We start from the raw sequence: 20,046 nt of genomic DNA on the forward strand, positions 1-20,046 counted from the left end.
TCCTATTAATAGACTTCGTGATATTAATGGAGGTGATTGGTACCGGTCGACTTAAGTGATAATAACCTTCAAATAATAACTCACAATTGATTAATTAGGTAGAACGTAAAACAGGTCACAAAAAGGCAGAAAAGGTAAAACCTTCATTTAATCCTTTCGGACTCAAACTTTGTAATTTGTAGATCCACTTTGCCTCAATACGCAAGAGGATCTTGTCTAGATCACCCCTTCTGGGGCCTAACTTACACTTGATAAAGCCCCAAAATTGTAATTGGGACACGTCACCATTGTGGACTTCCCAGAGGTGTCTAGATAAAGGTGTATCCCCTTTATTTTTGATCATGCTGAGATGTTTTGATATTCTCCTCCGAAACTGCTGAACTGTTTTGCCAACATAGAATTTAGGACATCTGCATTCCGCTATATATACAATACCCACGGTTTGGCAATTGATAAAATCTCTAATCTCATATTGTTGATTGTCAACTGGGTTAACGAAAGTTTTCTTTTTGGGTAAGAATTTGCAGAAAGTACATTTCCCACAAGGGAAAGACCCCACAATAGTAGAGGTCAACCAATTACTTGGGGCCCCCTCCAAATAATGGCTCCTAACTAGTTGCTCACGTAAATTTTTGCCCCTTCTGTAAGTGACAGAAGGATGCTGGGGGATCACTTCCCTAATTTCTGGATCGGCTAGTAGAATTGGCCAGTACTTCTGCAATATGTTCTTTACTTGTTTGTTGTTAGAATCATAGTTTCCTATGCATCTGATAACACGAGAAGTGGTATCAGGATGTCGGGTTTGTAGAAGATCATTTCTATCTGTCGCCCTGGCCCTAGCAAATGCCCTATGTAGGGTTTTCTTAGGGTAACCACGTTCAATGAAGCGATTATAGAGTGTATTACTCTCTTGTAAAAAGGAATCTTCAGTCGAGCAGTTCCTACGGGCTCTCAAATACTGGCCCGTAGGAATCCCTCTCTTAAGAGGGACTGGATGGTAACTGGACCATTCCAAAAAGCTATTAGTAGAGGTAGGTTTACGATAAACTTTAGTTTTGACACTGCCATCAGACTCCAGAGATATCGTCAGATCTAAAAAGTTGATAGTAGTGGGATGGATTTCAAAGGTGAACTTCATCCCAATAGTGTTCATGTTAAGTTGGGTAACAAAATCGTGAAAAAGTGCTTCAGTGCCATCCCAAAAAAGTAAAATATCGTCAATGTAGCGACCCCAGAAAGAAATGTGAGAAGTGAAATCAGCCAAGTGCTCAGAGAAAACGATGGTGTCCTCCCACCACCCTAAAAAAAGATTTGCATAATTTGGTGCACACACCGTGCCCATTGCTGTGCCTTTCTTCTGAAAATAGAAATGTCTATCAAACAGAAAATAATTGTGAGTGAGTAGAAAAGATAATAGTGAAGAAATCAATTGATTATGTGCAGTGTAATGCATGCCTCTGGTGCAAAGAAAGTGATTGACAGCTTTTATTCCCAAATCGTGTTGAATATTAGTATAAAGTGATTCAACATCCAAACTGGCTATCATTGTACCAGGTGAAAAAGAAATCTCCTGGAGTCTGGTGACAGTGTCCTTAGTATCACGAAGGAATGATGGCAAAGTTGCCACAAAAGGGGCCAAAAATTGATCAATGTACCCACTAATTCCTTCTGTAAGATTGTTGTTACCTGAAACTATTGGACGTCCAGGGACAGGGCGACAGAGTTTGTGTATTTTAGGTAAAGCATACATAGTTGCCACAGTAGGTTTTTCATTGTAACAAACACGGAACTCATCATCTGAAATCAAATCTTGACCTTTTGCTTCTAGAAGTAAATTGTGGAGTTCAGATAGGAATCGTTCAGTAGGATTCCCATCTAATTTCATGTAGGTCTCACTGTCACTGAGCAATCTAAGAACCATGTTCTTATAGTCACTTCTGTCCATCATTACAATGTTGCCCCCCTTATCGGAGGGCTTGATTGTGATTGTATCATTACTCTCTAGTTGGCGCAATGCTTGAATTTCTCTAGTTGTTAGGTTCTTAACACTATTGAATCGGAATGGTTTAAGTTGGGATAGTTCATTACTTGCCATTCTTACAAATGTCTCGATGTTACTATATTGGGTAAAACTAGGAGTAAATTTAGATTTGGGTTTAACCGAGGAATATGGGGCACTAATAGTGCTAATTCCTGTCTCATTGTCCCGCAATAGTGATTCCAAATCTCGGACGACTTGTTCGTCCCGCTGGGACCTAACCAAAGGATTCTGATCTCGGTGGAGATGGAATTTATGTAACGCCAATTTGCGGGCAAAGAGATTTAGGTCTTTTACCCATTCGAAAGCATCATATTTGGGAGTCGGGGTAAAAGAAAGACCTTTGCTCAGAACCGATATTTGATCATCCGTAAGTATAAGAGATGATAAATTGCAGATGCGTGAAGCCTGATTCCCGATTAATTTTTCTGTGTTGGATATGCCCATTTTTCCCGGTCTCTCAGCTGTACACCCATTCCTAAAAAAGAGGACGGAGCTATTGCAGTCATCACATTGGGGGTAGGAAATTGCCCCATAGGTATCAATGGTGCTGCTGTAGTAATGGTGGGTGGTTGAGTCATTGGTACTGTTTGTAACGAAGTGGAATATGAGGCTGAGGTACCAGAGCATTCCAAATTTGGGGTGGACACAACAGAGTTAACTTGATTAATAGATGTATTGGGAAGATTTGTACGTACTGGATAGTGTGGTTGTACAGACACCTGATTAGCAGTGGTATTCTTTCCACTGTTAGTATTTGATTTTTTGGGGGGGTATCTTCGCTTGTATTTCTGCGTGTATTTGGGTTTTGCAGACTGTGAAGGACCTGCTCCACCACAATAGAATGTGTCTTCAGAGCCTGACACTTCTGACTCAGAAATATCCGTATACTGGGGAAATCTCTCTGTTGGTTTACGAATGTAAATTCGTCCTGTTTCAAAATCCCTTTTATCCTTCGGGATAAAAGGGATTTTGAAACAGGACGAATTTACATTCGTAAACCAACAGAGAGATTTCCCCAGTATACGGATATTTCTGAGTCAGAAGTGTCAGGCTCTGAAGACACATTCTCTTGTGGTGGAGCAGGTCCTTCACAGTCTGCAAAACCCAAATACACGCAGAAATACAAGCGAAGATACCCCCCCAAAAAATCAAATACTAACAGTGGAAAGAATACCACTGCTAATCAGGTGTCTGTACAACCACACTATCCAGTACGTACAAATCTTCCCAATACATCTATTAATCAAGTTAACTCTGTTGTGTCCACCCCAAATTTGGAATGCTCTGGTACCTCAGCCTCATATTCCACTTCGTTACAAACAGTACCAATGACTCAACCACCCACCATTACTACAGCAGCACCATTGATACCTATGGGGCAATTTCCTACCCCCAATGTGATGATTGCAATAGCTCCGTCCTCTTTTTTAGGAATGGGTGTACAGCTGAGAGACCGGGAAAAATGGGCATATCCAACACAGAAAAATTAATCGGGAATCAGGCTTCACGCATCTGCAATTTATCATCTCTTATACTTACGGATGATCAAATATCGGTTCTGAGCAAAGGTCTTTCTTTTACCCCGACTCCCAAATATGATGCTTTCGAATGGGTAAAAGACCTAAATCTCTTTGCCCGCAAATTGGCGTTACATAAATTCCATCTCCACCGAGATCAGAATCCTTTGGTTAGGTCCCAGCGGGACGAACAAGTCGTCCGAGATTTGGAATCACTATTGCGGGACAATGAGACAGGAATTAGCACTATTAGTGCCCCATATTCCTCGGTTAAACCCAAATCTAAATTTACTCCTAGTTTTACCCAATATAGTAACATCGAGACATTTGTAAGAATGGCAAGTAATGAACTATCCCAACTTAAACCATTCCGATTCAATAGTGTTAAGAACCTAACAACTAGAGAAATTCAAGCATTGCGCCAACTAGAGAGTAATGATACAATCACAATCAAGCCCTCCGATAAGGGGGGCAACATTGTAATTATGGACAGAAGTGACTATAAGAACATGGTTCTTAGATTGCTCAGTGACAGTGAGACCTACATGAAATTAGATGGGAATCCTACTGAACGATTCCTATCTGAACTCCACAATTTACTTCTAGAAGCAAAAGGTCAAGATTTGATTTCAGATGATGAGTTCCGTGTTTGTTACAATGAAAAACCTACTGTGGCAACTATGTATGCTTTACCTAAAATACACAAACTCTGTCGCCCTGTCCCTGGACGTCCAATAGTTTCAGGTAACAACAATCTTACAGAAGGAATTAGTGGGTACATTGATCAATTTTTGGCCCCTTTTGTGGCAACTTTGCCATCATTCCTTCGTGATACTAAGGACACTGTCACCAGACTCCAGGAGATTTCTTTTTCACCTGGTACAATGATAGCCAGTTTGGATGTTGAATCACTTTATACTAATATTCAACACGATTTGGGAATAAAAGCTGTCAATCACTTTCTTTGCACCAGAGGCATGCATTACACTGCACATAATCAATTGATTTCTTCACTATTATCTTTTCTACTCACTCACAATTATTTTCTGTTTGATAGACATTTCTATTTTCAGAAGAAAGGCACAGCAATGGGCACGGTGTGTGCACCAAATTATGCAAATCTTTTTTTAGGGTGGTGGGAGGACACCATCGTTTTCTCTGAGCACTTGGCTGATTTCACTTCTCACATTTCTTTCTGGGGTCGCTACACTGACGATATTTTACTTTTTTGGGATGGCACTGAAGCACTTTTTCACGATTTTGTTACCCAACTTAACATGAACACTATTGGGATGAAGTTCACCTTTGAAATCCATCCCACTACTATCAACTTTTTAGATCTGACGATATCTCTGGAGTCTGATGGCAGTGTCAAAACTAAAGTTTATCGTAAACCTACCTCTACTAATAGCTTTTTGGAATGGTCCAGTTACCATCCAGTCCCTCTTAAGAGAGGGATTCCTACGGGCCAGTATTTGAGAGCCCGTAGGAACTGCTCGACTGAAGATTCCTTTTTACAAGAGAGTAATATACTCTATAATCGCTTCATTGAATGTGGTTACCCTAAGAAAACCCTACATAGGGCATTTGCTAGGGCCAGGGCGACAGATAGAAATGATCTTCTACAAACCCGACATCCTGATACCACTTCTCGTGTTATCAGATGCATAGGAAACTATGATTCTAACAACAAACAAGTAAAGAACATATTGCAGAAGTACTGGCCAATTCTACTAGCCGATCCAGAAATTAGGGAAGTGATCCCCCAGCATCCTTCTGTCACTTACAGAAGGGGCAAAAATTTACGTGAGCAACTAGTTAGGAGCCATTATTTGGAGGGGGCCCCAAGTAATTGGTTGACCTCTACTATTGTGGGGTCTTTCCCTTGTGGGAAATGTACTTTCTGCAAATTCTTACCCAAAAAGAAAACTTTCGTTAACCCAGTTGACAATCAACAATATGAGATTAGAGATTTTATCAATTGCCAAACCGTGGGTATTGTATATATAGCGGAATGCGGATGTCCTAAATTCTATGTTGGCAAAACAGTTCAGCAGTTTCGGAGGAGAATATCAAAACATCTCAGCATGATCAAAAATAAAGGGGATACACCTTTATCTAGACACCTCTGGGAAGTCCACAATGGTGACGTGTCCCAATTACAATTTTGGGGCTTTATCAAGTGTAAGTTAGGCCCCAGAAGGGGTGATCTAGACAAGATCCTCTTGCGTATTGAGGCAAAGTGGATCTACAAATTACAAAGTTTGAGTCCGAAAGGATTAAATGAAGGTTTTACCTTTTCTGCCTTTTTGTGACCTGTTTTACGTTCTACCTAATTAATCAATTGTGAGTTATTATTTGAAGGTTATTATCACTTAAGTCGACCGGTACCAATCACCTCCATTAATATCACGAAGTCTATTAATAGGACCATTCTCCCATTTCAGCCGTATCTAAACCCTATTCCTTATAGAGATCCTTTCTTTCTACTCTTTTTCTCCCCTTCTCCTTTCCCCTTCCCTGCGGTCAGAGAAGGGGTCCAGGTATTATCATGCTTAATATTTGTCCTCTGAATCTATTTATTGATTTGTACACACCTTAATTATTTCACTGTATACTTATCTAGGTGGTAACCCTTAATAAAATTAAACAACTAGCAACACTTAATAAGTAACTTAGCTATTGTTATTTACTTCCTCTACATATCCCCTGTTTTTGGCAATGGACCAAAGTGTCTTGTATTTATTGTTCTTCTCGGGTGATGTTAAAGTGTTCACGCATCTTCTAGTGCGCAGGCACTACCCACACATATACAATGAGTAAGCGGCATAACAGCTAAGTTCTCGCGCAGCTGAGAACGCGCAGCTTAAACTTTGGCACATGCGCGGTAAGCTTCTCAAGTACTTACAGAGACGAAGTCCGCGCGCAGTTTGTTCTGCGCATTGTTTACACATGACGTCGGTGCCGGAAGTCCGGACGAACTCCTATCAGGAAGAGAGACGTGGCAGACATACAGTGGTGAGCTTTTTGAGTTATTTGGTTGGCCACCAACTTGTCACTCAATACTTGATTTAGATCGATTGGAGGGTTTTGTCGCAATGGATGATGGGAGCCATTTTTGATTGGAAATAACGTTGGTGACATCATAACAGGAGATGTTAAAAGGTCCGGTCGGCGTTTTTGTTCGCCATTGCCCATTTGCCTCTTGACAAAGCCACTTGGTGGCGAAACGTTGAGGGGGGCAGTGTAATGGTTTTAACTGCTATGTACCCTAACAATCAGTAGTTCTGGGATACTAAACACAATGTATCTCCTACGAATTAAGAAAATAGTGGAGCTAGTTGAGCCCATTAAGCTCTTATTCAGCCATTAGTTAGGAGCACATAGTGCTTTTAAATGTGTGATTTTTTCCTTCTTTTTTTCACTATTATGTTTTTGGACCCGTAAATTAAAGTCCTGTAATTAGTTAATATTTGGTTGGGACCCCCAGGGCCTTTATTGGATTGCCTCTGGCGATCCATCAGTGATTATTTCAAAGCAACATAGTGCCACGCGGCTGTGATAACATGGCATCACTTATGCCAGTGAATGGGGTCGTGTGGCCTCCTGATGGCTGGATGGAGATCTTGTGACTGCGGGGTTGACAATTGTGGGTCGCCACCTAACCCCATCCACTTGGTGCCACAGGACAAGTTGATTTTCGGTCACAAAACCAGAAGTTGCTGTGTAGCCTGATCTTCACTGTAAAGTTACTATAGTAACTTTATATATAGTTACCTAAATAAAGCAGCCATTCTGAGGCATTAGGAAATATAAATGATACTTCATTTTGTTGTTTCCTGTTAAACACTAGTATTACTTACACAATAATGTCTAGTTTACAAACCACGGTTGTAGATGACAGAGGACGCTTCCTACATGAAGTTGCCATGAATTTCCCCTTTCAGTGTTTCATGTGCTAAAAATTGCCCTTTTCTATCCAGACATTTGGTTGTTGCCCAGAAGCAGTGGCATAGCTACAGAGGGTGCTACAACAGTAAATTCCCCCATGGCCTCAGCCCTTATCTAAGAAGGGGCCTAGAGGGGCCACATAAGCAAGCATATGGCAGGTGGAGGTCATGTTACAGATTTAGCATTGGGGCCCAGAAAATCTTACGCCTCTACCTAGAAGAAACTATTTGAGACAAAGGCAAACAATTGTCACCCTCTTGTCTTATAGGCCCCACAGGCAAACATCTTTTCCTTTTTAACAAATTAACAGGCCTAACACACACTGATGTGTTCGCAGGAATACACCTACATTATGTAAATTGCATTTTTTACACTTTTTTTTAATTCTTGCTCAAGGCCAATTTAACATTAAAGAGAACCTAACAGCTGTATTTTGTTTCATTTAAATTGGTTCTTTACAACCTTTATCAGTGGGTCATTTTAGCTTTATACAGAAGGGTTGAGGTTAAAGGGGTACTCTGCCCCCTAGACATCTAACTCTTATCCGAAGGACAGGGGATAAGATGTCTAATCGAGGGGGTCCCGTCGCTTGGGGATGCCCGTGATCTTCCTGCTGCACCCTGCGTTCGTTTAGAGCATCGGATGCAGCGCCGGAGGCTCGCGACGTAACGGCCATGCCCACTCGTGACATCACGACCATGCCCCCTCAATGCAAGTCTATGAGAGGGGGCGTGACGGACATCAAGCCTCCTCCCGTAGAGGGGGCGTGGCCGTGACGTCATGAGCCTCCGCATCGCCAGTCAACTGGCACAGAGCGAAGTTTGCTCCGAGCACCAGAATGCCTGTATATTCATTGGGGAGAGAGAAGAAGCTTTGCCCTGACTCCTTTGGCAGCAGCATATATTTAGCGGCAGGACCTCCCTGCTGCACCCGGCATTCATTTAGAGCATCGAGGGCAGCGCTGGAGCGCCGGAGGCTCGTGACATTCCGGCCGCGCCCCACTCGTGACATCACAGCCACGCCCCCTCAATGCAAGTCTATGCATTGCATTGAGGGGGCGTGGCTGCGACATCATGAGCGGGGTGTGACCGTGACATCACGAGCCTCCGCCCCGCATCACCAGTCATCCAGCACAGAGCTAAATTCACTCCTTGCACTGGATGTCTGGGGTGCCGCAGCCGAGATCGCGGGGGTCCCCAGCGATCAGACATTATTCCCTTTGGGTAGGGGATAAGATGTCTAGGGGCAGAGTACCCCTATAAGTAAACCTAAAGTAAAACAGATGATAAACCAATATGCATTTTACAGATACATTTTAACCAGTGACTGAAATAAGGGCAGTGGTGTAGCAACCGGGTGACACCAGCCTGATGGGGAGACACCATGTCGCTCTGCTCTGCTCTGGTGTGTGGCAGGTTTATATTCGAGAATGCAGAGTGTGTTGGTATTATATTTAGAGGGTACAATGTGTGACAGTATTATATTTAGATGGTACAGTACGTGGCAGATTTATATTCAGAGAGTACGGTGTGTGGAAGGTTTATATTCAAAGAGTATAGTGTATAGTAGTATTATATTTAGAGGATACAGTGTCTGACAGGTTTATAATAATAATTGTTTTCATATAGAGGATGAGAATGCGCTGACATAGTGAGAGAAGTTTTAACTGGAACAAGTCATGGCGGTATGTACCAGCTGAATTAGATAAGGAAAGACTATAGAAAAGACGTCACCTATAGTCACTGATACATTGTGTATTCTCCTCACTATGTCCTATCAGAGCTGTAGTCATTTGTAAGTTCTACAGTTATGATGAGTGAAACTACAACTCCCAGCACAACCTTACCACTGCTTAAAGGGGTACCCGGCTGGAAAACATTTTTTTTATCAACTGGTGCCAGAAAGTTAAACAGATTTGTAAATAACTTCTATTTAAAAATCTTACTCCTTCCAGTACTTATCAGCTGCTTTATAAACACACAGGAAGTTCTTTTCTTTTTTAATTTATTTTCTGTCTGCTGACACCTATGTCCATGTCAGGAACTGTCCATAGTAGGAGCAAATCCACATAGCAAGCCTCTCCTGCTCTGGACAGGTCCTGGCATGAACAGAGGTGTAAGCAGAGAGCACTGTGGTCAGCCAAAAAGGAAATTCAAAAATAAAATAACTTTCTGTGGAGCATAAAGCAGCTGATAAGTACTGGAAGGCTTAAGATTTATAAATAGAAGTCATTTACAAATCTGATTCACTTTCTGGCACTAGTTGATTTAAAAGAAAATGTTTTCCAGTGGAACACCCCTTTAAGTCATACTGGGAGCTGTAGTTTTAAATGGTGAAAACATCTTTAGCGCTTTTCTGTGGCAATTGGCATATTTGATTATTATATTGGAATTTTTCACAGTGCGCTACACCAGTGGCATCTGTCACAACAGGCTAAAAACTTATTTGGGGGGGGGGGGGGGAAAGTATGGGGTGACACCATTTTCGACCACACCGGGTGACACCAACCCTAGCAATGCCACTGGATAAGGGACATGGAAGTGAGACAACATGTGTCCTGTGCAATGTTTAGTATACAGCGTCAGTTTATTTTGCAAGTGAATAGAGCACAAAAGGAAGTGCACAGTAAAGAGGTGTGCCGAGTATCACTAATGGTGTGAAATGGTTGCTGGCAGAAAATAAGAGTAGGAAAACTAAATATGTTAGAAAAATCTACAAACTCAAGGGAATCCTATAATGATATCAACTGTGAAGCAGCACAGAAGGGCCCCTGGGGTGCGAGAGGCTTGTCATTTATACTTTGAGTACTTTATCAAATACTGTCTCCAGCTTCTATAAGACCATGAAAATTCAGACTATTGATATAGCTCTAACTCTGGGACTATTACTGAAACCTCAAAAAAAAAAAAAATACAGTGACCCCCCGACCTACGATGGCCCCGACATACAATCATTTCAACACACGATGGCCTCTCAGAGTTCATCGCATGTTGAAAGCAGCGTCAACATACGATGCTTTTGTATGTCGGGGCCATCGCATAAACGGTTATCCGGCAGCGCGGACTGCTTCAGCTGCCACCGGATAGCCGTTTACGGTGCCCCGTGTGGTCCGCTGACGATCACTTACCTGTCCCCGGCGCTCCGGCGCGTCCTCTTCGGGATCCCCTGCATCGTCGGCGCTCTCCATCATCGTCATCACGTCGCTGCGCACTCCATCCCGTCATCCAATAGGAGAGGCGTGCGTAGCGACGTGATGGCAGCGACGGAGAGCGAGGATGCCGGGGAAGTAGAGGCCTTGCCGGAGCGTCGGGGACACCCCGGGGACGCGGCAACAGCGATGGATGGCGACATCTCGGGCAGAGGTGACGAGCGGTGACGGTCCGGAGCGGCGGGGACACGTGAGTATAACCTCCAATACCAGTGGTCTTCAACCTGCAGACCTCCAGATGTTGCAAAACTACAACTCCCAGCATGCCCGGACAGCCGTTGGCTGTCCGGGCATGCTGGGTGTTGTAGTTTTGCAACATCTGGAGGTCCGCAGGCTGTAGACCACTGTCCTATACTTTACATTGCACGGATCCCTCAACATACGATGGTTTCAACAAACGATGGTCCATTTGGAACGGATTATCATCATATGTTGAGGGACCACTGTATATATGTATATATATATATATATATATATATATGGTCCATTTGGAATGGATTACCATCGTATGTTGAGGGACCACTGTGTATATATATATATATATATATATATATATATATATGGTCCATTTGGAATGGATTACCATCGTATGTTGAGGGACCACTGTGTGTGTGTATATATATATATATATATATATATATATATATATATCATGATATATATACCAGTGGACTGTTCTATACCATTATATAACTTGAAAAAATATAAGTATTTACTTAATTCTTTTTTAAATGAATTTAAATTAAAAAAAATACTGTTAATTAACAAGAAAACTAACATAAATTTTTAATTTTGAAAATGTAACAAAAACAAAAACAAAAAACTAGAAGTGAAAAAACAAGTGAAAAAAAATCAAATCACAATAAAAAAATGTATAGTTAAATGACCAAACGCATTGGACACATTTTCGCCAGACATATAAAACCTTGGACCTGCTCTAGACGTGATCTTCCGGCTAGGAAGTACCTAATGTATGACCTGCCTTATATGAAACTTGGTAGACAAAGGGATTCTTTCTCCTAGGGAAACCAGTCAAGGAACAAAAGAAGGAAGCAGATTGATTATGTCAAACATACGATTGAACTGCAATTAGAGATACTAAATTGTACCAATAAACTTCAGCGTCCATGTACAGGAGCCAAACATGAATACATAGAATGCACCCCCTATCTAATACATTTTACTCTGGAAACTGTCCAGGAAAAAAAAGAAAAATGTTCATAGTACTGCTGTATAACATTGCACAGCAATCCCCAAAGACACACAGTCAGCATACATTATTCAGGAGAGTTCAGCAAGGGCAAAAGGTTTGGTCATCTCTAAGAGCTAACGGATTTAACATAGAATAGCTAGGGCTTCTGTTCATGGCCATGTCTTATGCATTATATACATTCTTATATTTGAAATACATTAGAAATAAAACAAAAAGAAAACTGAAAAAAATATATAATAAAAATTCACAGACTATGTAGACACAATGGGAGGAATTTACTGGCGTTCTAGAGATAGTGGGGGTCTTACCATTGGAGTTAGGGTATAAGTCTGTTTTAGTATAACACCTATGACTTCTAAGGCTGGTTTCACGTAGCAGAATTTTGGTCAACATTCTGCAATTAGAAGTGGAGCGTATATGAAGAAAAGAAAAAACAAAATGGAAAGACTTGTACCGTTTCTGTGTTTTTGACCCACTCTTTGTTTTGGGTCAAATACTGATGTAAAATTCTGCATTGTGTCAAACCATCCTTAAAGGGGTACTACCGTGCTGACAACTTATCCCCTATCTAAAGGATAGGGGATAAGTTGCCTGATCGTGCGGGGTCCCGCAGCTGGGGACCCCCGCAATCTCGCACACACAGCACCCCGCTCTCATCAGGCCCCGGAGCGAACATCCGCTCCGGGTCTGATGACTGCCGATCACGGGGCCGGAGTATCGTCATAGCTCCGCCCCCAGCTGTCTCGCCCTCTGCCATAGACTTGTATTGAGGGGCGGAGCGTGATGTCACACTGGGGGTGGAGCTGTGATGTCACGATCATCGGCTCCGTCACCAGACCCGGATGTTTGCTCCAGGGCCTGATGAGAGTGGGGTGCAGCGGGGGGACCCCGCGCGATCAGGCAACTTATCCCCTATCCTGTAGATAGGGGATAAGTTGTCAGCACGGTAGTACCCCTTTAAATGTTATTGGGTTTTCTAGCACAAATTATCCCCTATCCCCTATCCCCAGTGATCTCCAAAATGGGGCCCCAAATGCATGGAGAGGCAGCTGGCACGTGACGTCTGCTACTCCATGCATTGTCTATGGGAGCGCCAGAGATACCCGAGTACAGCACTCTGGTATCTCCGGCACTCCCATAAACAGTGCATGGAGCCCCGTTCTGGAGATTGCGGGGAGTCCATGCAATTGAACCCCCGCATTTGAATGCTTATTATCTATCCTGTAGATATAGGATATGTTTATTTTTTTGGCTGGATAACCTCTTGAAGGTTAAAGATGTTATGTCCATGTACAACTTGGCCTGTTTATCATTCACTAGTATCGTAAAGCTTAGTAATGACCTATGTGGGAGCTGTATTGTCAGTCTTATCGGCTGTCAACCAGCTTTCTATTTAAAAGAAAATAGTATTTTTGTAATTCAGGTGGAAATCCTATATTTAGTATGTTCCTGCTCATCAAATTGTTATGTTCTGGTTTAAACCAAAGTAAACATAGATTTTCTTTACACGGCATACAGGGGGTGTTTATTGAAGCATCTGGCTTTCACTGCTCATAAAATCAATAAGATTAGTAGCATAGCATCCACTAAAGCAGCAGGGTTATAGACTGAGCAGTGTTCATGTCGGCTATGGGGGCAATATTGTGCAGGACATTCCATGTACTTCAAGTGATTTGATGGGTTGCTAGGGCAGCTCCTAAAGTTAAAGAGTTAAGAGTTTCATGAAAAACAACTTGTTGCTCAGACTTGCCAAAAGTTGTAGATTGCACCAGATCTCACTCCTAAAAACCCCGTAATTGTGAGATACGACCAGGGAAGCGGGTGGCATTGCGCTACACTCACCGGCTGGTTGATCCAACTTTCTCTGCAAAGACTTCTATGGAGAAAAAAAAAGTGAATCTACTGGCTGGGAAACAGAACGCAATACATCCAGCTTCCCGGCTTATATTTCACAATCGCAGCGGGTCTCAGGAGTGAGACACAGTGCAATCTACAACTTTTAACATGTCTGAGCTACATGTCAAAAGTTGTTTTTCATGACATTAACACTTTAAAGGGGTACTCCGGTGGAAAACCTTTTTTTTTTTTTTTTTTAAATGAACTGGTGCCAGAAAGTGAAACAGATTTGTAAATTACTTCTATTAAAAAAAATCTTAATCCTTTCAGTACTTTTTAGCAGCTGTTTGCTACAGAGGAACATTTTTATATTTTGAATTTCTTTTTTGTGTTGACCACAGTGCTCTCTGCTGACACCTGATGCCCGTATCAGGAACTGTCCAGAGCAGGAGAGAATCCCCATAGCAAACCTATTCTGCTCTGGACAGTTCCTGACACGGACAGAGGTTTCAGCAGAGAGCACTGTGGACAACTGAAAAAAGAAATTCAAAGAATTTCCTCTGTAGCATACAGCTGCTAAAAAGTACTAAAAGGATTAAGATTTTTTAATAGAAGTAATTTACAAATCTGTTTACATTTCTAGCACCAGTTCATAAAAAAAAATAAAAAAAAAAGGTTTTCCACCGGAGTACTCCTTTAAGTTGACCATATAGATTTTATTATTGGAAACTGATCCTGCCAACCATCTGTAGAGTAGAGTGGTCCTCCTAACTCTCTCCCAATGGCATAGGTCAGTGAAACAAGCATAAGGATATTGTATTTCAACATATCTGACCAATTTATCCCCAGGTGAGAGGAGCTTAAAGTGCCCATACAGCTTCAATACTTTTGGCCGACAGCTATTCCACCCGGCCCTACTATACACATGCAGGCTCAGCCAAGCAGGCATGTGTTTTCAAAGAGTCGGTAAAAGAAAGCCACTGCCAGCTGACAGCAGAAAAAACAAATGTGCACCATACACAAAATATATACAGCCGGTCGCACGATTGAGCTGCCTTTTCATGTGTGTGTCCATAATAAAATATACATTAAAAAAATAAATAAATAAATAGAAATAGACCAGCTCACCGCCCTGTAGAAGTAGCCACTGGAAGGGTAGTTGGTGGAGGAGCACGGATGCAGGTCAAGCCATGTAGCCAGTTGCAATAGAATCCAAGAAAGAAAAGGAAATCCAGCTCCCCCCAAAAATATAGAAAACGGTATAAAAACACAAACATTTTTATTTCATCCTTTAAAAATCAATGAGATGGTGAGAATTAAAAGCAAAAGGGAATCGCCGACGCGTTTCGAACCATATGGTTCTTAGCCATGGCTAAGAACCATACGGTTCGAAACGCGTCCGCGTTTCATCTATGCTTTTAATTCTCACCATCTCATTGATTTTTAAAGGATGAAATACAATTTTTTGTGTTTTTATACTGTTTTCTATATTTTTCGGGGGAGCTGGATTTCCTTTTCCTTCTTGGATTCCATAATAAAATATGTATGTATGTACATACAGTGGTCCCTCAACATATGATGATAATCCGTTCCAAATGGACCATCGTTTGTTGAAACCATGGTATGTTGAGGGATCCGTGCAATGTAAAGTATAGGACAGTGGTCTACAACCTGCGGACCTCCAGATGTTGCAAAACTACAACACCCAGCATGCCCGGACAGCCAACGGCTGTCCGGGCATGCTGGGAGTTGTAGTTTTGCAACATCTGGAGGTCTGCAGGTTGAAGACCACTGGTAGAGGAAGTTGTACTCACGTGTCCCCGCCGCTCCGGACCGTCACGGCTCGTCACCGCTGCCCGGGATGTCGCTTTCCATCGCTGTCGCCGCGTCCCCGTGGTGTCCCCGACGCTCCAGCAGGGCCTCTGCTTCCCCGGCATCCTCGCTCTCCATCGCCGCCATCACGTCGCTGCTCCTATTGGATGACGGGACGGCGTGCATATCGACGTGATGACGACAATGGAGAGCGCCAACGATGCAGGGGATCCCTAAGAGGACGCGCCGGAGCCCCGAGGACAGGTAAGTGATAGTCAGCGGACCACACTGGGCCCCGTATACGGCTATCCGGTGGTAGCTGAAGAAGTCTGCGCTGGCGGATAGCCGTTTATGCGATGGCCCCGACATAAAAAAGCCATCGCATGTTGAAATGATCGTATGTCGGGGCCATCGTAGGTCGGGGGGTCAATGTATATATAAATTTACATATATACACACTGTATATATCTATACACATATACATACATTAGGCCTATACTGTACTCCCCTCTTACCAGAACACATGCAAGCCTGATCAAAGTGTACAACTGTATGGGAGAGGGAGGTTAGGGGACATCGCTATGTAGGCTTTGTGCCCTAAAGTGCCAACAAGCCTGTTTATGTGAACATAAAGAGAGCCACATGTTATTAAACAAAGCAACAAAAATGTTTATAGGAAAACACTGAGAACACGTAATAGAAAAATTGGTAGCCAATACAATATATTTATAAGTTAATAGATTATGTAATCTTTTTGTCCATGCATGAGATATGAGATGTATGAACAAAGCCCAGCTCACCTCTCCAAGTTCGGTGCACGGACCTGTGCCCGGCAAGGTACACACCAATTTCTAAAAAGTAGACGATGGTCCAGCACTTCGTGAGAAAAGGCAGTTTTATAGAAGATCACATCACACACTGATAAAATCAACTATACCATCAAAGGCGTTTCGAGCGCATGCGTTCTTCCTCGGTGACATCAGTCTATCCACAGGTGAGGGTTTAAATACCTGTTTGCGGGGCGGAATGGAAGTACACTCCAAGTACCACCCACCTCACTGGGGATAATACCAACCATATAACAGTTGAACAATATGATAAAATACATAAAATCAACCAATTTAAACCCTCATCTGTGGCTAGACTGACGTCACTGAGGAAGAGCGCATGCACACGAAACGCGTCTGATGGTATAGTCGCTTTTATCAGTGTGTGATGTGATCTTCTATAAAGCTGCCATTTTTCACAAAGTGCTGGACCATTGTCTACTTTTCAGAAATTGGTGTGTGCCTTGCCGGACACAGGTCCGTGCACCGAAATTGGGGAGGCGAGCTGGACTTTGTTCATACATCTTGTGCAAGTTTTCCGGCTATTCTGCGCTCCCTCTCCACAGTAGATATCATCTCTGCTTATTGGAGTTTGCCCAATCCTACACACACTGGTTACACATCAACTACGTTGGATCAGACTGCATGTTCTATTAGCCAACATGGATCGTCCACAGAAAGCTGTTAATTTGTTTTCTGGATCAGGTACACAAGACACCACTTGAAAGCTTTATTGCACAACCTGGAAAAACTACAGCTCCAGGAGACCAGAATTTGGCTACGAGTGCAGCACGCTTACTAACTACATTTCTAAGGACATTATTCTGAGGGAATTACGCATCTAAAAAATCCCCATTACCATTTTTTGTGAAGAAATGGTGACTGAATGGAATGCTACCATCACTGATTGCTCCACATGTTTTATGAGCATTATTGTTAAATATGAAGCAATAGAGATGTGGAGATGAAAAAAGAGATTGTCTGGCACTGCTAGACTAAGGTGAGCAAACAGCAAAAAGCGGTGTGGAATGGTCCTGAGTGTCCTGATACTAGAAGCTTGGGTGCGGTGGTGCAGAGCTCAACGGCAGAATGCAGACAAAGAAAGTAAAAGAAAAAACAAAGCTCGCACTCACCATCCAAGGAAAATTCTTTATTTCATCGTGTCAGGCATGACGTGCTGGTAGGTGGGTGGAGGCGGGTAAGGTGGGGACAGGAACAGACTGTTTCACGCTGCTCAGGCGCTTCTTCCAGCCGGTATACCGGCTGGAAGAAGCGCCTGAGCAGCGTGAAACAGTCTGTTCCTGTCCCCACCTTACCCGTCTCCACCCACCTACCAGCACATCATGCCTGAGACGATGAAATAAAGAATTTTCCTTGGATGGTGAGTGCGAGCTTTGTTTTTTCTTTTACTTTCATTGTTAAATATGAAACAAGGAAGTTGAAGTCACGTAATGGGGACATTGACAAACATCATCAGGAACTGCAACCTTTTGAAGGTATGGCTGATTATAATGATTTACTAAGTAAAACAAATGAACGTACAGTATAGCTAAGTAAGATGAACAAATTATGGAAACGAAAAAGCTTAAGTTACAATGGGATGTATGTGATTTTGAATTAAAGCAGCAATATGAATGGGGACATTGGGAATCTGTTGAAGTCACACCTAGGTCTATATTTAAAAGGAAAAAATATAGAAATAAAAAAAAAGTACACCTTCACTTAAATTCACCTTTATTTAATCTGAAATGGACTCTGATCATAAAGGGGACAGTACGGAATCTGACAATCCTACCTACCTCCCAGGTTCCAACTGCAGCTTTATTTTACAAAAAAAGCAAAAAACACCAAGCGCAAGGGAAGAAACGCAGGAGAGGAGGGGGGGGGGGAAGAGAAAAAACATGCAGGAAAAAGACATTCCGTGACTGAGAAGTCAGGTCCTGAAACATACAGGGTCATGAACCTATTTTTAATTTTGCACCTGTCAATGGATTAAATGTGTTTAGGACTTATGTGATATAAATCGTTTCATCCATAATTTAACGCTTAAGACTTTTTTTGACATGGAAACAAAATGGTATTGATAGTGGTAATAATGAATCAGTAACCCAGGGACACTTTTCCAACGAATTTCATAAGTTTTCCTTTTCAAATGAATTAACTTTATGTAATTTATAAGAATTGGGTAACTGTGCTAAAGATACTAGCAATGTTATCAATTCTAATATTTTGCATGTTAACAAAAATGCCTATTTCTACCTACTTGCCCCCGTTCGGATGACATGGACTTGTTCCAAAGCGCGGTGGCGAAAGAGCTTGTTGCGCTTGGTAACAACTTAACTGACATCAGACCCAAGTCTAACAATTTGACTAAAAAGGAGCGCGTTGCCCTTAAAGAACTTTCTACTTATGATGACATCGTGATTAGAATGTCGGATAAGGGAGGGTTAGTGACAGGTAAGAACATGTATGTGACACAAATTCAGAACATGTTAACAGATACCACCACATATTACCACCAAAATTACATGGTGATCTCACGTCCAAATTCAAACAAGAATTGTCAGACTTATTTGCCTAAGGTTTGGCATTGGGTGTCATCACCGAGAGGGACAGGGACTACCTCTTTGTGGAAGAGCCTGTCATCCCGGTGATGTACGCCCTTCCTAAGACGCACAAAAGGTACCATGCCCCCACCAATGAGGCCAATAGTTTCCAGTAATTGTTCCCTGCTTGAACATCTCTCCACATGGGTGGACCAATTGCTCCAACCATTGGTACAACGTGTACCTGGTTACCTCAAAGATTTCAGGGATGTATTAAGAGCATTTGAACAGACACAGTGGGAGCCTGGGTTTGCATGGCTTTCATGTGATGTTGTTTCATTATACATGTGTATCCCGTGGAACATTGCCATGCAAGCCCTGGATCACCACTTATCAAAATACAGCAATTACTCCCATGATCTTTGCGAGTTCATCAAGATGGCTGTCTTGTTTCTCATGTCCCGCAATTATTTTATTTTTTGACAGGGAATTTTTTTTATTCAGACCAGTGGTGTTTCCATGGGGGCCAGACACTCCCCATCCCTGGCCAATCTCACTATGCCTTTTTTTTTAGGAGTCCAAATACATTTTCACTTCTGACAATCCATTCTGTGATAGCATACAGTGGTATGGCCGATTTATCAATGACCTTCTCATTTGGAGGGGGGACATCGCGGCTGTGCCACTGTTTGCTGAATATCTGAACACCAATCCGTACAGTTTGAAATTCACCTATCATGTTAATTCAACATTTAAATTTTTTTTGGACCTAGAATTGACAAGGAAACACCATGACATTATTTCAGTTGCCACTCATCGCAAACCCATTTCTGGTAACACAGTACTCAGTGCTGATAGCAATCACCCTCTCCACACCACACATGCCATACCTGTAGAACTCACCAGGCTGAAAAGAAATTGTACAGAACCCGAGGTCTTTAAAAAAAACAAGCCAGTGAGTTAGCACGAAGACTCAAATGTAGAGGTTATTCCTCACATAGATTGAAAAGAGCCAATCACATTGCGTCTGGAAAGGAAAGGGACAAATTGATCAACCCTCCACACAACCAGAAAATCTGTCCTTGCACTCACGTT

Source organism: Hyla sarda, chromosome 11 (assembly GCF_029499605.1).
Source record: "Hyla sarda isolate aHylSar1 chromosome 11, aHylSar1.hap1, whole genome shotgun sequence".
In the NCBI taxonomy this organism is placed as follows: Eukaryota; Metazoa; Chordata; class Amphibia; order Anura; family Hylidae; genus Hyla; species Hyla sarda.